Source organism: Oncorhynchus mykiss, chromosome 29 (genome assembly GCF_057628025.1).
Source record: "Oncorhynchus mykiss isolate SJ-2025 chromosome 29, ASM5762802v1, whole genome shotgun sequence".
NCBI classification, from domain to species: domain Eukaryota; kingdom Metazoa; phylum Chordata; class Actinopteri; order Salmoniformes; family Salmonidae; genus Oncorhynchus; species Oncorhynchus mykiss.
The window spans coordinates 4,551,260-4,574,282 of record NC_143050.1 but is presented as its reverse complement, the minus strand read 5'-3'; the positions used below and the strand labels follow the sequence as shown (position 1 = coordinate 4,574,282).

General features: G+C 44.5%; 1 long non-coding RNA gene across 1 annotated transcript in view; it reads right to left on the bottom strand.

The window, feature by feature from the left end:
• LOC149970321 (uncharacterized) overlaps positions 1-14,583 on the bottom strand; it is a 225,759-nt gene extending 211,176 nt beyond the window's left edge. The window contains exon 1 of the long non-coding RNA XR_016493170.1: positions 14,471-14,583. This is a non-coding gene — a long non-coding RNA (uncharacterized LOC149970321). The remainder of the gene's footprint in view (positions 1-14,470) is intronic.
• Between the last annotated feature and the right edge of the window lie 8,440 nt (positions 14,584-23,023).

The following is a 23,023-nucleotide window of genomic DNA, read 5'->3' as shown; positions in this document are numbered from 1 at the left end:
GATGCGTCTGGGTGGTTTTAATACGTCATCATTATTAACTTGACCATGTTTAAAGAGAGAGTCTGATTGGTTATTGTTACCCGTCCACCAATCACTGCCCTTCTTTATAAGACTTTCAAAAAGCTCTCTGGTCTTTATAGTTTAATCTGTTCTTGAAATTCAATACTTGACGGAGGGACCTTACAGATGTTGAATGTTTGGGGGGGGACGGAGGAAGGGGTAGTCAATAAAAATAAGAGAAAGTAGTGTACTTTGTTGTCAACCCTTCCCCTGGTCCTTAGAGAGAAGTAGTGTACTATGTTTTCTGTCAATATGCCTGGTAAAATAATGGTTAATTAACAACTCTAAAGGGAGGCCCTATAATACATATATTTTTATCATACAATGTGGTTTTCTGGATTTTTGTTTTAGATTCCGTCTCTCACAGTTGAAGTGTACCTATGATAAAAAATTACCGACCTCTACATGCGTTGTGAGTAGGAAAACCTGCAAAATCGGCAGTGTTTTAAATACTTCTCCCCACTGTATATATACACAGTTGAAGTCGAAAGTTTACATACACCTTAGCCAAACCCATTTAAACTCAGTTTTTCACAATTCCTGACATTTAATCATAGTAAAGAATTCCCTGTCCTAGGTCAGTTAGGATCAACACTTTATTTTAAGAATGTGAAATGTCAGAATAATAGTAGAGAGAATGATTTATTTAAGCTTTTATTTCTTTCATCACATTCCCAGTGGGTCAGAAATTTACATACACCCAATTATTATTTGGTATAATAAAATTGCCTAAATTGTTTTACTTGGGTCAAATGTTCTAGGTAGCCTTCCACAAGCTTCCCACAATAAGTTGGGTGAATTTTGGCCCATTCCTCCTGACAGAGCTGGTGTAACTGAGTCAGGTTTGAAGGCCTCCTTGCTCACACATGCTTTTTCAGATCTGCCCACAAATATTCTATAGGACTGAGGTCAGGGCTTTGTGATTGTCACTCCAATACCTTGACTTTGCTGTCCTTAAGCCATTTTTCCACAACTTTGGAAGTGTGCTTGGGGTCATTGTCCATTTCCAAGACCCTTTTGTGACCAAGCTTTAACTTCCTGACTGATGTCTTGAGATGTTGCTTCAATATATCCACATAATTTTCCTCCCTCATGATGCCATCTATTTTGTGAAGGGCACCAGTTCCCCCTGCAGCAAAGCACCCCCACAACATGATACTGCCACCCCCGTGCTTCGGGGGTGGCAGGTAGCCTAGTGGTTAGAGTGGAGGGGCGGCAGGGTAGCCTAGTGGTTAGAGTGGAGGGGCGGCAGGGTAGCCTAGTGGTTAGAGTGGAGGGGCGGCAGGGTAGCCTAGTGGTTAGAGTGGAGGGGCGGCAGGTAGCCTAGTGGTTAGAGTGTAGAGACGGCAGGTAGCCTAGTGGTTAGAGTGTAGGGGAGGCAGGGTAGCCTAGCGGTTAGAGCGTTGGACTAGCAGGTTGCAAGTTCAAATCCCTGAGCTGACAAGGTACAACTCTGTCATTCTGCCCCTGAACAGGCAGTTAACCCACTGTTCCTAGGCCGTCATTGAAAATAAGAATTTGTTCTTAACTGACTTGCCTAATTAAATAAAGGTAAAAAAAAAAAATATTTAAAAAATGGCAGAGTTTGCAAATAATATTTACAATTTATGTTCTTACTCCATGCTATACTTCTGCCAGGTAAGAATAGTTAACATGTAATTGAGATTATGTTTTTGCAGGGGGAAAGTATTTCTTTCAACCCACAAGACTGTTAATCACATCTAGCTAGCGGCTTACACACGGAGTGATAGACAAACACACACACCACACAGACAGAAAGGGAATGAATTGCCAGATAAGAGTGTTAAGATTGGCTTTTTAAGTCAAGTCAACAGTGGCTAACCAGGGGTGGGATAATGTCAGTGTTTCCTTGATTACATAGTAGCTGGGAGCTTGCCGTGTCTGATACATGTGAGAATTGTTTGACAGTTTGCTGTGGGACATGTGAACATTGCATGTACAGTACTTTCAGAATTGTTTGGTGAACTAATCACAGGTGGGTTGCTAGCTACTGGTAGCTCGCTATGAACCCGTTGGAGACGCCTAAAGCGGGTAACAGAGTATGTAAACAGCATGTAAACATTGTTAAAGTGACCACCAGTGTTCAATGACTTTAGGGCAGCAGTCTCTAAGCTGGAGGGTACTGAGTGGTAGCTGGCTAGTAACAGTGACTATGGATCAGGGCAGGGTACTGAGTGGTAGCTGGCTAGTAACAGTGACTAAGGATCAGGGCAGGGTACTGGGCGGAGGCTGGCTAGTGATTGCCAGTCTGCTATAGAATGAATGGTCTGTCATGTTGCCAGATGCTATAGAATGAAAGGTCTGTCATGTTGCCAGATGATATGGTCTGCTATAGAATGAAGGGTCTGTCATGTTGTCTGATGCTATAGAATGAAGGGTCTGTCATGTTGTCTGATGCTATAGAATGAAGGGTCTGTCATGTTGTCTGATGCTATAGAATGAATGGTCTGTCATGTTGCCAGATGCTGTAGAATGAATGGTCTGTCATGTCTGATGCTATAGAATGAATGGTCTGTCATGCTGTCTGATGCTATAGAATGAATGGTCTGTCATGTTGTCTGATGATATAGAATGAATGGTCTGTCATGCTGTCTGATGCTATAGAATGAATGGTCTGTCATGTTGTCTGATGATATAGAATGAATGGTCTGTCATGCTGTCTGATGCTATAGAATGAATGGTCTGTCATGTTGTCTGATGATATAGAATGAATGGTCTGTCATGTTGCCAGATGATATGGTCTGATATAGAATGAACGGTCTGTCATGTTGTCTGATGATATAGAATGAATGGTCTGTCATGCTGTCTGATGCTATAGAATGAATGGTCTGTCATGTTGTCTGATGATATAGAATGAATGGTCTGTCATGCTGTCTGATGCTATAGAATGAATGGTCTGTCATGTTGTCTGATGATATAGAATGAATGGTCTGTCATGCTGTCTGATGCTATAGAATGAATTGTCTGTCATGCTGTCTGATGATATAGAATGAATGGTCTGTCATGTTGTCTGATGCTATAGAATGAATGGTCTGTCATGCTGTCTGATGCTATAGAATGAATGGTCTGTCATGTCTGATGCTATAGAATGAATGGTCTGTCATGTTGTCTGATGCTATAGAATGAATGGTCTGTCATGCTGTCTGATGCTATAGAATGAATGGTCTGTCATGCTGTCTGATGCTATAGAATGAATGGTCTGTCATCTTGTCTGATGTATATGGTCTGCTGTAGAATGAATGGTCTGTCATGTCTGATGCTATAGAATGAATGGTCTGTCATGCTGTCTGATGCTATAGAATGAATGGTCTGTCATGTTGCCAGATGCTATAGAATGAATGGTCTGTCATGTTGCCAAATGATATGGTCTGCTATAGAATGAATGGTCTGAATGAATGTGCAGTATGTTTGCCAATCGGTTATGCAGCCAGACTTATGTGCCATTCCTATTTGCCTCAACCCTCTCATCCAAACAATTCCTCATCAATCCACGGGGATTTAACCGTTTTTACAGTCCTTTTCTTAATGGGTGCATTGCTTATTAGTAAATGGAGAAAGTAATTTCATAGATGTGCAGCGTCTGGTTGCTTTGGTTTTCCTACTATGTTGTGATCACTACATCCGATGGATTTGGATGAACCCTTGTGTTGTCTTAAGGGTCAGAAATGACCCGCCTCTATGTTGAACAGCAGAGGAGAAAACCCCCTAAATTTATATTTTTCCTAGAGTGACCCCAACATTAGAACAAGTGAAGATGAAGCAAAGCAGTGTGACAGAAACAACAACACAGAGTTACATGGAATAAACAAGCGTACAGTCAATAACACCATTAAAAAAAAAAGATTAACACTGGAGTGATAGATGAGCAGATGATGATGTGCAAGTAGAGATATTGGTATGCAGCAAAAGAGCAGAAAAGTAAATAAAAACAGTATGGGGATGAGGTAGGTAGATTGGGTGCGCTATTTACAGATGGCCTATGTACAGCTGCAGTGATCGGTTAGCTGCTCAGATAGCTGATGTTTAAAGTTAGTGAGGGAAATGTAAGTCTCCAGCTTCAGCAATTTTTGCAATTTGTTCCAGTCACTGGCAGCAGAGAACTGGAAGGAAAGGCGGTCAAAGGGGGAATTGACTTTGGGGATGACCAATGAGATATACCTGCTGGAGCGCGTGCTACGGGTGGGTGTTGTTATCATGACCAGTGAGCTGAGCTAAGGCGGAGCTTTACCTAGCATAGGTAAATGACCTGGAGCCAGTGGGTCTGGCGACGAATATGTAGCGAGGGCCAGCCGACTAGAGCATACAGGTCGCAGTGGTGGGTGGTATAAGGCGCTTTGGTAACAAAACGGATGGCACTGTGATAGACTGCATCCATTTTGCTGAGTAGAGTGTTGGAAGCAATTTTGTAGATGACATCGCCGAAGTCAAGGATCGGCAGGATAGTCAGTTTTACTAGGGTAAGTTTGGCGGCGTGAGTGGAGGCTTTGTTGCGAAATAGAAAGCCGATTCTAGATTTGATTTTGGATTGGAGGTGTTTGATATGAGTCTGGATGGAGAGTTTACAGTCTAGCCAGAAACCTAGGCATTTGTAGTTTTCCACGTATTCAAGGTTAGAACCGTCCAGAGTAGTGATGCTAGTCGGGCTGGCAGGTGCTGGCAGCGATCGGTTGAAGAGCATGCATTTGGTTTTGCTAGCGTTTAAGAGCAGTTTGAGGCCACGGAAGGAGTGTTGTATGGCATTGAAGCTTGTTTGGAGGTTAGTTAACACAGTGTCCAAAGAAGGGCCAGATGTATACAGAATGGTGTTGTCTGCGTAGAGGTGGATCAGGGAATCACCAGCAGCAAGAGCGAAATCTTTGATATATACAGAGAAATGAGTCGGCCCGAGAATTGAACCCTGTGGTACCCCCAAAGAGACTGCCAGAGGGCCGGACAGCAGGCCCTCCGATTTTACACACTGAACTCTATCTGCGAAGTAGTTGGTGAACCAGGCGAGGCAGTCATTTGAGAAACCAAGGCTATTGAGTCTGCCAATAAGAATACGGTGATTGACAGAGTCGAAAGCCTTGGCCAGGTCGATGAAGACGGCTGCACAGTACTGTCTTTTATCGATGGCGGTTATGATATCGTTTAGGACCTTGAGTGTGGCTGAGGTGCACCCGTGACCAGCTCGGAAACCAGATTGCATAGCGGAGAAGGTACGGTGGGATTTGAAATGGTCAGTGATCTGTTTATTAACTTGGCTTTCGAAGACTTTAGAGAGACAGGGGAGGATAGATATAGGTCTGGAGCAGTTTGGGTCTAGAGTGTCACCCCCTTTGAAGAGAGGGATGACCGCGGCAGCTTTCCAATCTTTAGGGATCTCGGACGAATATGAAAGCGAGGTTTAACAGACTGGTAATAGGGGTTGCAACAATGTCGGCGGATAGTTTTAGAAAGAGAGGGTCCAGATTGTGTACAATATTACATATTGGATCCTTAAAAAATAAAACATTTACATTACTCTGCAGTTTAAAATGGGCTGTTGGTGAAGTAGACTTACTCGGTATTCATATCACCAAATATATAAATAAGCTCTCCACAATGAATTTCAATAGAAAACAAGATCCTGCAGCCATGGAGAGGTAAATACCTGTCTATTTATGGAAAAATTGCCCTGATTAACTCCGTAGTCATATCTCAGTTTACTCACTTACTCATGGCGCTGCCTATTCTTAATGATTCATTTTTCAACTCATATGAGCAAAAAATATTTAGCTTTATCTGGGACGCTAAACCAGACAAAATAAAACGAGCCTATCTGTATAATGAATATGAATTGGATGGGTTGAGATTATTAAATATAAAAGCACTAAACCTTTCTCTAGAAGCGTCACTCATTCAAAAGTTTTATTTGAATCCTAAATGGTTCTCAAGTAGATTACTAAGGAAAGCTCATCCATTGTTTAAAAATGGCCTTTTTGCCTTTGCGCGGATTGCCATGTCTCGTTTTCAAAAAGCATTGCAGAGCTGGCGACAATTTAAATTTCTTTCCCCTTGAGAAGAGATAACAAATATTACAATACATATTATGGCTGAACTCAAATGTGCTGGTTGATAAAATACCTGTATTTCTGGGAAAGATGTTTGAAAAGGGTATTTTGTTCTTAAATGATATTGTACATTGGAATGGTAGAGTTATGTCCTTCATGGAGTTGTAAGGGAAGGTCTGCTCAATCTAAGAGTACAACCAATTGATTACAGCATTGGCACAAAAATGGGAAGAAAGGATCACAACTGGAGGAGGCAGGTGGCAGCGGGAGGAGGTAGGGAACTGGTCTGTCTGCCCAATATAAAGGATCTAAACTGGAGGAGGCAGGAGGCAGCGGGAGGAGGTAGGGAACTGGTCTGTCTGCCCAATATAAAGGATCAATACTGGAGGAGACAGGTGGCAGCGGGAGGAGGTAGGGAACTGGTCTGTCTGCCCAATATAAAGGATCAAAACTGGAGGAGGCAGGTGGCAGCGGGAGGAGGAGGGAACTGGTCTGTCTGCCCAATATAAAGGATCACAACTGGAGGAGGAGGGTGGTGGAGGTAGGGAACTGGTCTGTCTGCCCAATATAAAGGATCACAACTGGAGGAGGAGGGTGGTAGAGGTAGGGAACTGGTCTGTCTGCCCAATATAAAGGATCACAACTGGAGGAGGAGGGTGGTGGAGGTAGGGAACTGGTCTGTCTGCCCAATATAAAGGATCTAAACTGGAGGAGGCAGAAAGGCAGCAGGAGGAGGTAGGGAACTGGTCTGTCTGCCCAATATAAAGGATCACAACAGGAGGAGGAGGGTGGTGGAGGTAGGGAACTGGTCTGTCTGCCCAATATAAAGGATCACAACTGGAGGAGGAGGGTGGTGGAGGTAGGGAACTGGTCTGTCTGCCCAATATAAAGGATCACAACTGGAGGAGGAGGGTGGTGGAGGTAGGGAACTGGTCTGTCTGCCCAATATAAAGGATCTAAACTGGAGGAGGCAGGGGGCAGCAGGAGGAGGTAGGGAACTGGTCTGTCTGCCCAATATAAAGGATCTAAACTGGAGGAGGCAGGGGGCAGCAGGAGGAGGTAGGGAACTGGTCTGTCTGCCCAATATAAAGGATCTAAACTGGAGGAGGCAGGGGGCAGCAGGAGGAGGTAGGGAACTGGTCTGTCTGCCCAATATAAAGGATCTAAACTGGAGGAGGCAGGGGGCAGCAGGAGGAGGTAGGGAACTGGTCTGTCTGCCCAATATAAAGGATCAATAAAAATAGCATAAGTAGTAAAGTGTACCATTTTCACTTGAGGACCAGGATGTTGACAACTGTGCCATACAGATTGCAAAATAGTTGGGAAGAGATTTTTGATGTACTGATTCCATGGTACAGGGTGTATGAGTTGAAATGTAAAGTAACGCAAGATACAAGACTTCATGCTTTTCAGCTAAAATTATCATATAGAATTCTTACCACCAACAAAATGTAGAATATTTGGGGCACAAAATCATCGAAGCTCTGCAAATGTTGTTGTGAGGATACAGAATCAATAGACCATTTATTTTGGTATTGCCCTCAGGTAGCCTGTTTCTGGTCTCAGGTTCAGGAATGGCTGAAAATGCATAGCATTAATCTAAAATTGACCCGAGAAATACTATTGTTGGGAAATCTGGAGAGACCGTGTCAGTCAATTACTAACATACTGATACACTTAGTAAAAGTATTGATCTTAGGAGATCTGGAGAGACCGGGTCAGTCAATTACTAACATACTGATACACTTAGTAAAAGTATTGATCTTAGGAGATCTGGAGAGACCGGGTCAGTCAATTACTAACATACTGATACACTTAGTAAAAGTATTGATCTTAGGAGATCTGGAGAGACCGGGTCAGTCAATTACTAACATACTGATACACTTAGTAAAAGTATTGTTCTTAGGAGATCTGGAGAGACCGGGTCAGTCAATTACTAACATACTGATACACTTAGTAAAAGTATTGATCTTAGGAGATCTGGAGAGACCGGGTCAGTCAATTACTAACATACTGATACACTTAGTAAAAGTATTGATCTTCAACAGGCAGGCTGTTGATTCTATTCGATTTGATAGATTGAAATTGTACATTAAACATCACAGTATAGTTGAAAGATAAGTGTTGCGTAGAAACCAGAAGTGGGTGGCCAGCAGAGATAGACGGGATGGGCTGAGGGTGACCAGCAGAGATAGATGGGATGGGCTGAGGGTGACCAGCAGAGATAGACGGGATGGGCTGAGGGTGACCAGCAGAGATAGACGGGATGGGCTGAGGGTGACCAGCAGAGATAGACGGGATGGGCTGAGGGTGGCCAGCAGAGATAGACGGGATGGGCTGAGGGTGGCCAGCAGAGATAGACGGGATGGGCTGAGGGTGACCAGCAGAGATAGACGGGATGGGCTGAGGGTGACCAGCAGAGATAGACGGGATGGGCTGAGGGTGGCCAGCAGAGATAGACGGGATGGGCTGAGGGTGACCAGCAGAGATAGACGGGATGGGCTGAGGGTGACCAGCAGAGATAGACGGGATGGGCTGAGGGTGACCAGCAGAGATAGATGGGATGGGCTGAGGGTGACCAGCAGAGATAGATGGGATGGGCTGAGGGTGACCAGCAGAGATAGATGGGATGGGCTGAGGGTGACCAGCAGAGATAGACGGGATGGGCTGAGGGTGACCAGCAGAGATAGACGGGATGGGCTGAGGGTGGCCAGCAGAGATAGACGGGATGGGCTGAGGGTGGCCAGCAGAGATAGATGGGATGGGCTGAGGGTGACCAGCAGAGATAGACGGGATGGGCTGAGGGTGGCCAGCAGAGATAGACGGGATGGGCTGAGGGTGACCAGCAGAGATAGATGGGATGGGCTGAGGGTGACCAGCAGAGATAGATGGGATGGGCTGAGGGTGACCAGCAGAGATAGACGGGATGGGCTGAGGGTGACCAGCAGAGATAGATGGGATGGGCTGAGGGTGACCAGCAGAGATAGACGGGATGGGCTGAGGGTGACCAGCAGAGATAGACGGGATGGGCTGAGGGTGACCAGCAGAGATAGACGGGATGGGCTGAGGGTTGGTATGTGGAATTGGAGACAGTTGGGTGTGGAGTTGTTGTGTGAGAGAGAGAATGACGGTCAAAGATAAAAGTACATTTTTAATTATTTATTTTTTAACGTCAAATAAATCATAATAAAAAGTACATTTTGAATGACACTAAGTGGCAGTGTGTTTTTACAACAAATGCCGTTTTGCCTGAGGCTGATGCCGTGCAGGTGTTTGTACACATGCATATACACACACACACGTATTCAAATAAACACATACAAGAACACACACATACATGCAATAGTGCCAGACATGCACACAAACATAAACAGTTGGCATTGCTGTTATGATCTCAGTTGTCCTTGATGTCCCTTGTTTTAAATGTATTATAATTATTATTTTTGCTGGGGGGGGGATCTTGGAGGGTTCACGTTTTTATTGGCCTGGTGGGAGATCGTTCAACGTGTCCTTGAGCAGGGCAATGACCCTGGATGCTTGTGTGTGTGTCGCTCTGAATGGGAATCTGTTGGATGACTGGTACGATGTAGTTGTTGAGCGGCTTCACTGCAAGTGTATTGTATGTTTCGAACATTCAATAAATAAATAAATAAATAAAGAGGAGGAGATGCCAAATTCTGCCCCCCGAAAGAAGGACCGTAAAACAAATAATATGTGCTGCACGTGTGAGAAATACATCGGCAACGTCCAGGCAAACACACTTACATACTGTCCTACATGTACTACTAATTACAGATGTATGTTCTTCACGTTTTTGTTTTGTATCTATTGTCTTATTTTATGCCTGTAGCATCAGTTCTGTGGCACTCGCAGACGATATCTTTGCAGTTTTGGAAACGTCAGAGTGTTTTCTTTCCAACGCTGTCAATTATATGCATGGTCGAGCATCTTTTCGTGACAAAATATCTTGTTTAATTAAAACGGGAACGTTTTTCATCCAAAAATTGAAATACTGCCCCCAGAGTTTCAAGAGGTTCATTATTGTTGTTGTTTACACACCTTGCGGGTGGGGGCAATGGTTCAAAAAATATTGACTAGCTTGATGGAAGCCAGCCAATATTTAAATCATCCAGAAAATATACCTCTCTGTTGATATCACATACATTATCAAGCAAGTCACACATGTTATCCAGATAGTGACTGTTAACACTTGGTGGTCTATCGCAGCTTCACACCAGAATGGGCTTTAGGTGAGGCAGATGAACCTGTAGCCATATTACTTAAACAGTATTTAACATTATCCAGATACTGACTGTTAACACTTGGTGGTCTATCGCAGCTTCACACCAGAATGGTCTTTAGGTGAGGCAGATGAACCTGTAGCCATATTACTTAAACAGTATTTAACATGAGACATCCTCTCTAATCTTAAATGGCAACACCTCCACCATTAGCATTTCTGTCTTTTATATAACATACACTCTTATCTAGGTGTCATAACCAGCCATACAATCAATACTGTTGTAGGTTATGACACTCTTATGTAGGTGTCATAACCAGCCATACAATCAATACTGTTGTAGGTTATGACACTCTTATGTAGGTGTCATAACCAGCCACAAAATAACTAGTGTTGTAGGTTATGACACTCTTATGTAGGTGTCATAACCAGCCATAAAATAACTAGTGTTGTAGGTTATGACACTCTTATGTAGGTGTCATAACCAGCCACAAAATAACTACTGTTGTAGGTCGTGACACTCTTATGTAGGTGTCATAACCAGCCACAAAATAACTACTGTTGTAGGTCGTGACACTCTTATGTAGGTGTCATAACCAGCCACAAAATAACTACTGTTGTAGGTCATGACACTCTTATGTAGGTGTCATAACCAGCCATACAATAACTAAAAAATAAGTAACAACGCCTTATCTTATCTTACCCTGTCTTCACTGTTGAAAGAGATACAGTTAATTTATCAACAATACATTCAGCAGAAGTAACAACGCCGTACCTTATCTTACCCTCAAGGAAAGGCCTCAAAGGGGCTGGTTACACACACACACTTGCCACGTGTCAGGTGTGTCACGGCTTCTATGAGTAGTGGGTGGAGAAGTCAAGGTGCAGAGAGCAAGGTAGTTCACAAGATGTGGATTTTTATTTTCCCCTGAAAACCCAGAGAGACGGGTCACGCCACACACACACAAGGGCGCGTAAAGACCCAGTCCAACCAAACAGGACGAAACTGACCGGAAAAATAAATACCCCAAAATAATCACACACCACAAACAGAAACAGAAAAACGAGCACAAAAGCCGCCGGGTTCTACTGGGTTTAAATAGTCCACAACCACAACCTAAACAGGAAACGGCTGCAACACATCAGACACAACTAAATGAAACAGAAAGGGGATCGGTGGCAGCTAGTAGGCCGGCGACGACGACCGCCGAGCGCCGCCCGAACAGGAAGAGGCACCATCTTCGGCGTGATTCGTGACAGTACCCCCCCCCCCCCCCCCTGGCGCGCGGCTCCTGCCGCGTGCCGACCCCGGCCTCGAGGGTGACCCGGAGGGCGAGGCGGCAGGGCGATCCGGGTGGAGGCGGTGGAAGTCCCTCAAGAGGAATGGATCCAATATGTCCCCCACCGGTACCCAGCACCTCTACTCCGGACCGTACCCTTCCCAGTCCACGAGGTACTGCAGGCCCCTCACCCGGCGTCTCGAGGCCAGAATAGCTCGTACTGTGTACGCCGGGGACCCCTTGATGTCCAGAGGGGGCGGAGGGACCTCCGGTACCTCACCTTCTTGTAGGGGACCAGCTACCACCGGCCTGAGGAGAGACACATGAAACGAGGGGTTAATGCGATAGTAAGAGGGAAGTTGCAATCTATATTCGTGACAGTACCTGTCTTCACTGTTGAAAGAGAGATAACGAATGTCAAAATCAACGCATTCATTCGCAAATAGAGACAGTAGCTCATTTGCATGACAATAGTCAACATAAACACAGTATTTTGAATGATTTTGTATTTATTTCTGTATAAGTTAATATATAGCAAATACATTTTACTTCTGGGGAAGCTTATCGTCCCCTAACCTACTGGACGCCCCTTTGCCCAAAATCAATGTGAAAGTAACTGGTGCAAGTCTTACGAGGCCAAGTTCAATTGGCAACGTCAAATTCGAAGCAATCGGCGCACTGCCTAAACGGCTGACGGGGATAAGCCCAGAGAAAGGCACGCTGGCAGCTCCGGGCTCCTCATGGTCTTAAAGCCTACCCTAACAATATGCTATACAGACGTTTTGCATTTTAACGAAGATTGGAATTATTACTATTTTATTAACATTGTATTAACTCTCGTAGAGAGAGAGAGACAGAGAGAGAGATTGATGGTCAGGGAGAGAGGGGGGGAGAGAGAGAGAGATTGGTCAGGGAGAGAGGGAGAGAGAGAGATGGTCAGGGGGAGAGAGAGAGATGGTCAGGGAGAGAGAGAGAGATGGTCAGGGAGAGAGGGAGAGAGAGAGATGGTCAGGGAGAGAGAGGGAGAGAGAGATGGTCAGGGAGAGAGGGAGAGAGAGAGATGGTCAGGGAGAGAGGGAGAGAGAGATGGTCAGGGAGAGAGGGAGAGAGAGAGAGATGGTCAGGGAGAGAGGGAGAGCGAGAGCTGGTCAGGGAGAGGGGAGAGAGAGAGGGAGAGAGAGAGAGATGGTCAGGGAGAGAGAGAGAGGAGAGAGAGAGGGTGAGAGAGAGACAGGGAGAGAGGAGACAGAGAGAGAGGAGACAGAGAGAGAGGAGACAGAGAGAGAGGAGAGAGAGAGAGAGAGTGAGGAGACAGAGACAGAGAGAGAGTGACAGAGAGAGAGAGACAGAGAGAGAGGAGAGAGAGAGAGAGAGAGAGAGAGAGAGAGAGAGGGTGAGAGACAGAGAGAGAGGAGAGAGAGAGAGAGAGAGACAGAGAGAGAGAGACAGAGAGAGAGAGAGGGTGAGAGACAGAGAGAGAGGAGAGAGAGAGACAGAGACAGAGAGAGAGAGAGAGAGGGAGAGAGAGACAGAGAGAGAGAGACAGGTCACCTGTGATAGAAGTCAGTATTCCACGTCTTCCATGTCTGAGGAAGTCAGCAGATGACGTGGAAACCCGGACAACAGCTGTTACCTTCAAGTAGGTAATTCTGACGTGAGACACTGAGATCTAGTTGGTATCTGTATGATAGATGCGTGCGGTTCCTGAATTACCCTCGTCTGCTGAGACTGAGGCAATGGGACCTGGCCCGGAAAAACACTCACTCACAAGCACGAACACAACGCACGCACGCACACAAACACACGCTCATAAACAAACACACTCAGGTGACAGGTGATATCTCAGGAGTTATTGATCAGCGCTGTCCCTGTGTTATTCATTGATCTTGTTTTTCTTTTTTTTTGGTAACAAATCAAACGTGTTGTTTGTTCTCTTCTTTCTGTTCCTCTTTCTCTCTATTCTGAGTCTAATTTAGGAAACCCACGCATCATTCACACAGATCATATCAGTAGGCAGTCAACACATTACCCCCCCCCCCTCACTCTTTCTCTCTGCAATCCCAGAGGGTTAATCAATTAGGGGAGTGTCTGATGTGCGTCTCTGCAACGTCTTTAGATGGTATCCTGTGTCTGTCAGACAGAGGGAACAGAAGAGTGATGTGAGGATCTCGCTCATATGAAACCGCTCAGCAACAAGATGGATGGGGCACATTTAGTTTCAGCAAACCTTCACGACGTTTCATTGATATGGTTTGATTAATGGCCTATCCGACAATACGATATGTAATGGGGGGGGGGGGGGGGGGGGGGGGGGGGGAGATGGAGGGGGAGGAGGGTACTTTCCCGAACAGATCAAAGAATGGTGCCTGCATATCTCTCTCTCTCTCTCTCTCTCTCTCTCACTCTCTCTCTCTCTCTCTCTCTCTCTCTCACTCACTCACTCACTCACTCACTCACTCACTCACTCACTCACTCACTCTCACACAAACAGACACAGACTAGCAAGGATACACTGATGATACCACTTCTCTCAGGCATGTTTAAAGACTCAATCTCCCAGCGAACATGTCCACATTGGCACGATGTGGGCCCAACGATGTGGGCCCAACGATGTGGGCCCAACGATGTGGGCCCTGAAAATAAGCCAATTATTTTCCCACCCAGTAAACTTGATGATGCAGATTAAAACAGCGGATGTGTTTTTTTTAAAAGACATTGGCTCCCTTTTTGAACTAATTTTTTCTGACCAGAAACATTGAATCAGAAAGACAGAGTCGATCATATATATTTGTGTTTAGTGTATAATGTACAGGACTAGTCAAAAAGTTTGGACACACCTACTCATTCAAGGGTTTTTCTTTATTTTTACTATTTTCTACATTGTAGAATAATAGTGAAGACATCAAAACTATGACATAACCCATATGGAATCATGTAGTAACCAAAAAAGTGTTAAACAAATCAAAAATATTTTTTTGATTTTAGATTCTTCAAAGGAGCCACCCTTTGCCTTGATGACAGCTTTGTACACGCTTGGCATTTCTCTCAACCAGCTTCACCTGGAATGCTTTTCCAACAGTCTTGAAGGAGTTCCCACATATGCTGAGCACTTGTTGGCTGCTTTTCCTTCACTCTGCGGTCCAACTCATCCCAAACCATCTCAATTGCATTGAGGTCAGGTGATTGTGGAGGCCAGGTCATCTGATGCAGCACTCCATCACTCTCCTTCTTGGTCAAATAGCCCTTACACAGCCTGGAGGTGTTGGGTCATTGTCCTGTTGAAAAAGTAGTGGTGTAGCAATTCGACCATGAAGGCCTGATTCACACAGTCTCCTCTGAACAGTTGATGTTGATGTGTCTGTTACTTGAAATCTGTGAAGCATTTATTTGGGCTGCAATTTCTGAGGCTGGTAACTTTAATGAACTTATTCTCTGCAGCAGAGGTAACTCTGGGTCTTCCATTCCTGTGGCGGTCCTCATGAGAGCCAGTTTCATCATAGCGCTTGAGGGTTTTTGCGACTGCACTTGTAGAAACTTTCAAAGTTCTTGACATTTTCCGCGTTGACTGACCTTCATGTCTTAAAGTAATGATGGACTGTCGTTTCTCTTTGCTTATTTGAGCTGTTCTTGCAATAATGTGGACTTGGTATTTTACCAAATAGGTCTGTCTCCTGTCTACCATCCCTACAACACAACTGATTGGCTCAAACACATTAAGGAAAATAATTCAGTTAATTTAAATGCATTCCAGGTGACTACCTCATGAAGCTGGTTGAGAGAATGCCAAGAGTGTGCAAAGCTGTCATCAAGGCAAAAGGTGGCTACTTTGAAGAATCTAAAATATAATTTGATTTGTTTAACACTTATGGATACTACATGATTCCAAATGTGTTATTTAATTGTTTCGATATCTTCTTCACTATTATTCTACAAATAGTAAAAATAAAGAAAAACCCTTGAATGAGTAGGTTCCAAAAGCTTATATCTCTCATTTGTTGTCCACAAATTAGTTTACAACCCTGTTAGTAATTATTTATCATTTGCCAAGATAATCCATCTACTTGACAGGTGTGGCATATCAAGAAGAATGATTAAACAGCATGATCATGATCGTTACACAGGTGCACCTTGTGCCGGGGACAATAAAAGGCCACTCTAAAATGTGCTGTATTGTCACACAACACAATGCCACAGATGTTTTGAGTCAGCATTCACTTGGTACGCTGACTGCAGGAATGTCCACCAGTTATTGACAGAACTGAATGTTCATTTCTCTACCATAAGCCACCTCCAACGTCATTTTAGAGAATTTGGCAGTACATCCAACCGGCTTCATAACCACAGACCATGTGTAAGTACGACAGCCCAGGACCGTTTCTACAGTTGCAGGATTGTCTGAGAAGGAGGAGGTGAGGGTGGGGGGAGTATTTCTGTCTGTAATAAAGCCCTTTTGTGGGGAACAACTCATTCAGGTTGAGAGCATCAAATTAATTGGTGTCCACATCAACAACAAACTGTCATGGTCCAAACACACCAAGACAGTTGTGAAGAGGGCAAGACAAAGCCCATGTTGGACTTGGTGTGGACTAGGTGTGGACTAGCCCATGTTGGACTTGGTTTGGACTAGGTGTGGACTAGCCCATGTTGGACTTGGTGTGGACTAGGTGTGGACTAGACCATGTTGGACTTGGTGTGGACTTGGTGTGGACTAGGTGTGGACTAGCCAATGTGGACTAGCCAATGGTGGACTAGCCCATGTTAGACTTGGTGTGGACTAGCCCATGTTGGACTTGGTGTGGACTAGCCCGTGTTGTGCTGGTGCAGGCTAGCCCGTGTTGGACTTGGTGTGGACTAGCCCATGTTGGACTTGGTGTGGACTAGCCCGTGTTGTGTTGGTGCAGGCTAGCCCGTGTTGTGTTGATGCAGGCTAGCCCGTGTTGTGTTGGTGCAGGCTAGCCCGTGTTGTGTTGGTGCAGGCTAGCCCGTGTTGTGTTGGTGCAGGCTAGCCCGTGTTGTGTTGGTGCAGGCTAGCCCGTGTTGTGTTGGTGCAGGCTAGCCCGTGTTGTGTTGGTGCAGGCTAGCCCGTGTTGTGTTGGTGCAGGCTAGCCCGTGTTGTGTTGGTGCAGGCTAGCCCGTGTTGTGTTGGTGCAGGCTAGCCCGTGTTGTGTTGGTGCAGGCTAGCCCGTGTCTACCGAATACCCACATAGTTTCAATGTGGTCATGTTTTCTTGGTCTGCCTCTCCATTGCAACACAGAATATTAAAAAATATTAAAAAATATAAGATATTGATGAAAGTAGAACAAAATATCAGTATGTGTCTGCATTATCCTCATGTCCTAGTCAGAGTCGTTGCTATGGAAAGAGCACATTCCAACAGTAAGACAATAGCCGTATCCATAGTAACGCAACCTTTGCTGAATAGTTCAGGGATTTAATTGATGTTCCTCCGGTCTCCCAGACATTCAACTCAAGAACATGATAACTGTGCTAAAAAAGAGACACAAAATAAATGTGTATATATATATATATATAATTAAATGTTATTAATTCAGGTTCAGGACAAACATTGGAGATTAGGTTGAAGGCCAGGAACACACGCATACATACACGACCACATAGATACAGACACACACACTTCCCCCTCTCCTCATCCCCTTTACTTCTCCTCTCTACCTCTAGTTCCTCATCTCCTCACTCTTTCAACGAAAGAGCGTCCTCTCCTCCGCAATAGCCACCTTTTTAATCGAGTATAGTAATGTAATCCTACCTGAGGTCACCATGGAAGGGTTTTGAAATCTATTTACACCCACTTTTGAATCAGTTTTTATTGGGGGTGGGGGGGGGGGGGGGTTAGAGGAGCATGGCATGCACACGTTTAAAAACGATATGCTACTCATAGTTTTATCTATAAAATGTCTTGCACAACTTAATTTGTTTTATCACTTTACACATAGCAATTTTTTTGGGGGGGGGGATCCACCCCCTGTAAATGTAATTAGCCTGATGACGCACATTATCGTCCACTTTCCTTCTCGTCGCCGTTCTCTCCTCGTTTACGTTGGACTTTTAGGCGAGAGAGAGAGGAGGCAGGAGTTGAGAATTGAAGAAAGGTCTCCCTCCCTCCCTCCCTCTCTCCCTCCCTCATCCTGGGGTCAGCCCCACACGGACCTCTCTACATTTGATCAGTCCTATTAATAATTAATAGGAAGGACATGGACCCGGACCACAGGCAAACAGGTCCTTATTTGACTTCAGTCGGCGTGTGTGTATGTGGCACTGTAGGTAAACGGCACCTTGTTCAACTTCTGCAATTCACTTTGAGATGGGAAGAGGCAGCAATTTAGCCCCTTGAAGAGCAGGACTGAAGATACATTAATATAGCCCCTTGAAGAGCAGGACTGAAGATACATTCATATAGGCCCTTGAAGAGCAGGACTGAAGATACATTAATATAGGCCCTTGAAGAGCAGGACTGAAGATACATTAATATAGCCCCTTGTAGAGTAGGACTGAAGATACATTCATATAGCCCCTTGAAGAGCAGGACTGAAACATTAATATAGCCCCTTGAAGAGTAGGACTGAAGATACATTAATATAGGCCCTTGAAGAGCAGGGCTGAAACATTAATATAGCCCCTTGAAGAGCAGGACTGAAACATTAATATAGCCCCTTGAAGAGCAGGACTGAAGATACATTAATATATCAGCTGTTCAGCCCCGTAAAGAGCAGGCCTGAAGACCCAGCTGTTGATCCCCTTGAAGAGCAGGCCTGAAGACCCAGCTGTTTATCCCCTTGAAGAGCAGGCCTGAAGACCCAGCTGTTTATCCCCTTAAAGAGCAGGCCTGAAGACCCGGCTGTTTATCCCCTAGAAGAGCAGGCCTGAAGACCCAGCTGTTTAGACCCTTGAAGAGCAGGCCTGAAGACCCAGCTGTTTAGCCCCTTAAAGAGCAGTGAAATTCACCCAGAAAAAGACTACTTGAGTAAAAGTCTAAAAGTATTTGGTTTTAAATATACTTAAATGTGAAATGTAACTGCAGAAATATACTTAAGTATATAATGTAAAAGTACAAGCATAAATAATTTCAAATGGCTTATAATACGCACATCAGAAAGCACCATTTTCTTTATGCTTTATTGTTATGGATAGACAGGGGCACACTACAACATGCAGACATCATTTACAAACAATGCATTTGTGTTTAGTGAGTCCTCCAGATCAGAGGCATGTTCTCCTGATAAGTGAGTGAATTTGACCATTTTCCTGTCCTGCTTTTGGGTGTCAGGGACAATGTATGAAGTAAAAAGTACATTCTTTTGTTTAGGAATGTAGTTTGAGTAAAAGTTGTCAAAAATATAAATAGTAAAGTAATGAACAGATACCTAAAACAAACGACAGTACTTAAGCAGTACTTTAAGTTACAGTATTTTTAGTTAAATAGTTTACACCACTGCCTTCTGGATACAAAGCTTGTATTATAAGGAGGATGGGATCCACCCAAATCATTTGGGTTCCTGGATCCTTTCACAGCATTATAAGGCTGCGTTGAGACAATGACTTATCAATGATCCAAGCCAGCTCAGTTAATCCCTACCGTTTTGTCGCCGAGTCATCACAATGCTTCCGCAAATGTAAATTATCCCAGGGGCGTTGGAAGACACAATGTAAGTAACCTAATTTATGTCCCTCTTACTGCCCTGAATGCTTCTGCTGATCCTACAGCTGTTGTGTGCAGTAATGATGTGCCTATGAACCAGAGTTATACTGTTAGCACTGAGTAGGAAGTCCACTGTGTGCAGCTCACCCTGCACTAACATAAATAACATGAGCATGTCTACTTCTGCTAAGCTTCCCAGTAAAGTAATGAAAACAATCAATCATCCCAGAAAAGTGCAAAAAAATTGCCTACTTTAAAATATGTAGCTTAAGAAAAAAGGTTCCCGAAATCAATAATTTGCTAGTAACAGATGACATTCATATTCTAACAATCTCTGAAACTCACTTAGATAAAACCTTTGATGATACAGTGGTAGCAATACATGGTTATAACATCTACAGAAAAGACAGAAATGCCAAAGGTGGAGGTGTTGCTGTTTATATTAAGAACCACATTCCTGCAAAGATTAGAGAGGATGTCTCATGTTAAATACTGTTGAAGTAATAAACTCAGCAAAAAAAGAAATGTGATCTCAATGTCAACTGCATTTATTTTCAGCAAACTTAACATGTGTAAATATTTGTATGAACATAACAAGATTCAACAACTGCGATATAAACTAAATAAGGGGTAACAACTGTTATTCCAACAGAAATGGAATAATGTGTCCCTGAACAAAAGGGGGGGGGGGGGGGGTCAAAATCAAAAGTAACAGTCAGTATCTGGTGTGGCCACCAGCTGCATTAAGTACTGCAGTGCATCTCCTCCTCATGGACTGCACCAGATGTGCCAGTTCTTGCTGTGAGATGTTACCCCACTCTTCCACCAAGGCACCTGCAAGTTCCCGGACATTTCTGGGGGGAATGGCCCTAGCTCTCACACTCCGATCCAACAGGTCCCCGACGTGCTCAATGGGATTGAGATCCGGGCTCTTCGCTGGCCATGGCAGAACACTGACATTTCTGTCTACCAGGAAATCCCGCACAGAACAAGCAGGATGGCTGGTGGCATTGTCATGCTGGAGGGTCATGTCAGGATGAGCCTGCAGGAAGGGTACCACATGAGGGAGGAGGATGTCTTCCCTGTAACGCACAGCGTTGAGATTGCCTGCAATGACAACAAGCTCAGTACGATGATGCTGTGACACACCTCCCCAGACCATGACGGACCCTCCACCTCCAAATCGATCCCGCTCCAGAATACAGCCCTCGGTGTAACACTCATTGCTTCGACGATAAACGCGAATCCAACCATCACCCCTGGTGAGACAAAACCGCTACTCGTCAGTAAGATAACTTTTTGCCAGTCATGTCTGGTCCAGCGACAGTGGGTTTGTGCACATAGGCAACGTTGTTGCCAGTGAAGTCTGGTGAGGACCTGCCTTACAACAGGCCTACAAACCCTCAGTCCAGCCTCTCTCAGCCTATTGCGTACAGTCTGAGCACTGATGGAGGGATTGTGCGTTCCTGGTGTAACTCGGGCAGCTGTTGTTGCCATCCTGTACCTGTCCCGCAGGTGTGATTTTCGGATGTACCGATCCTGTGCAGGTGTTGTTACACGTGGTCTGCCACTGCGAGGATGATCAGCTGTCCGTCCTGTCTCCCTGTAGCGCTGTCTTAGGCGTCTCACAGTACGGACATTGCAATTTATTGCCCTGGCCACATCTGCAGTCCTCATGCCTCCTTGCAGCATGCTTAAGGCACATTCACGCTGATGAGCAGGGACCCTGGGCATCTTTCTTTTGGTGTTTTTCAGAGTAAGTAGAAAGGCCTCTTTAGTGTCCTCTCATAACTGTGACCTTAATTGCCTACCATCTGTAAGCTGTTAGTGTCTTAACGACCGTTCCACAGGTGTGTTCACAATTTTTTTATGGTTCATTGAACAAGCATGGGAAACAGTGTTTAAACCCTTTATAATGAAGTTCTGTGAAGTTATTTGGATTTTTACGAATTATCTTTGAAATACAGGGTCCTGAAAAAGGAGACGTTTTTTTTTTTTTGGCTGAGTTTATGTCTACAGGTTCATCTGCCTCACCTAAGGCCCGTTCTGGCGGGATGCTGCAATAGACCACCAAATGCTAACAGTCAGTATCTAGATAACGTTTGTGAAATTCTTGATGATGTATGTGATGTCAATAGAGGTAGATTTTCTGGGTGATCTAAATATTGACTGGCTTTCATCAGGCTGCCCACTCAAGAGAAAGCTTCAAAGTGTAACTATTTATTGGTACATAGTGTGTAATGAGGAGCAACCAGACGCGACACTTGACACATTTATGAAATTGCTTATTACAGTTACTAATAAGCATGAACCCATTAAGAAAATGACTGTATAAACGGTTAAATCCCTGTTGATTGATGAGGAATTGAAAAATGGTATAGTTGAGAGGGATGACGCAAAGGAATAGAAAATAAGTCATTTGGCAAAAGTACTGCAAATTGAGAAAAATAATAATAAATAAATAATAAATCATGTGACTGAACTGAATGAAAAGAAGAAGAAAGTACAAACAAAGATAAATGACATAAAGAATGATAGTTAAAAGCTTTGGAGCTCCTTAAATTACATTATGGGCAAAAAGGTAAACTCCACTCCATCATTCGTTGAATCAGATGGCTCATTCATCACAAAACCAACTGATATTGCCAACTGCTTTTAATGATTTTTTCATTGGCCAGATAAGCTAACTTTGGCATGACATACCAGCAACAAACGCTGACGCTACACATCCAAGTATGTCTGACCAAATTATGATAGACAAGCGGTGTCATTTTGAATTCTGCAAAGTAAGTGTGGAAGAGGTGGAAAAAGTATTGTTGTCTATCGACAATGACAAGCCACCAGGGTCTGACAACTTACTGAGGAAAATAGCGGACAGTATTGCCACTACTATTTGCCATATCTTCAATTTAAGCCTACAAGAAAGTGTGTGCCCTCAGGCCTGGAGAGAAGCAAAAGTTTACTAAGAATACGAAAGCCCCCTTTGCTGGCTCAAATAGCCAACCAATCAGCCTGTTACCAACCATTTGTCAATTTTTAAGATTTTTTGTTGTTGTTTTTGTTGTTGAATTTTACGTCCTTTTTCTTCCCAATTTCGTGAAATCCATTTGTTTTAGTAGTTACTATCTTGTCTCATCGCTACAACTCCTGTATGGGCTCGGGAGAGACAAAGGTCGGAAGCCATGAATCCTCCAAAACACAACCCAACCAAGCCGCACTGCTTCTTAACCCATCGCGCATCCAAACCGGAAGCCAGCCGCACCAATGTGTCGGAGGAAACACCGTGCACGATGAGACAAGGATATCCCTACCGGCCAAACCCTCCCTAACACGGACGACGCTAGGCCAATTGTGCGTCGCCCCATGGACCTCCCGGTCGTGGCCGGCTGCGACAGATCCTGGGCTCGAACCCAGAGATTCTGGTGACACAGCTAGCACTGCGATGCAGTGCCTTACACCACTGTGCCAGATCCTGGGCTCGAACCCAGAGACTCTGATGACACAGCTAGCACTGCGATGCAGTGCCTTAGACCACTGCGCCACCCAGGAGGCCTTTTCACAAATTGACAAAAGACTTTCAGCACGCTTATAGGGAAGGACCTTCAACAAGCACAGCACTTACACAAATGACTGATGATTGGCTGAGAGAAAATTGACGATTAAAAGATTGTGGGAGCTGTTTAGTTAGACTTCGGTGCAGCTTTGGACATTATCGATCATAGTCTGTTTCTG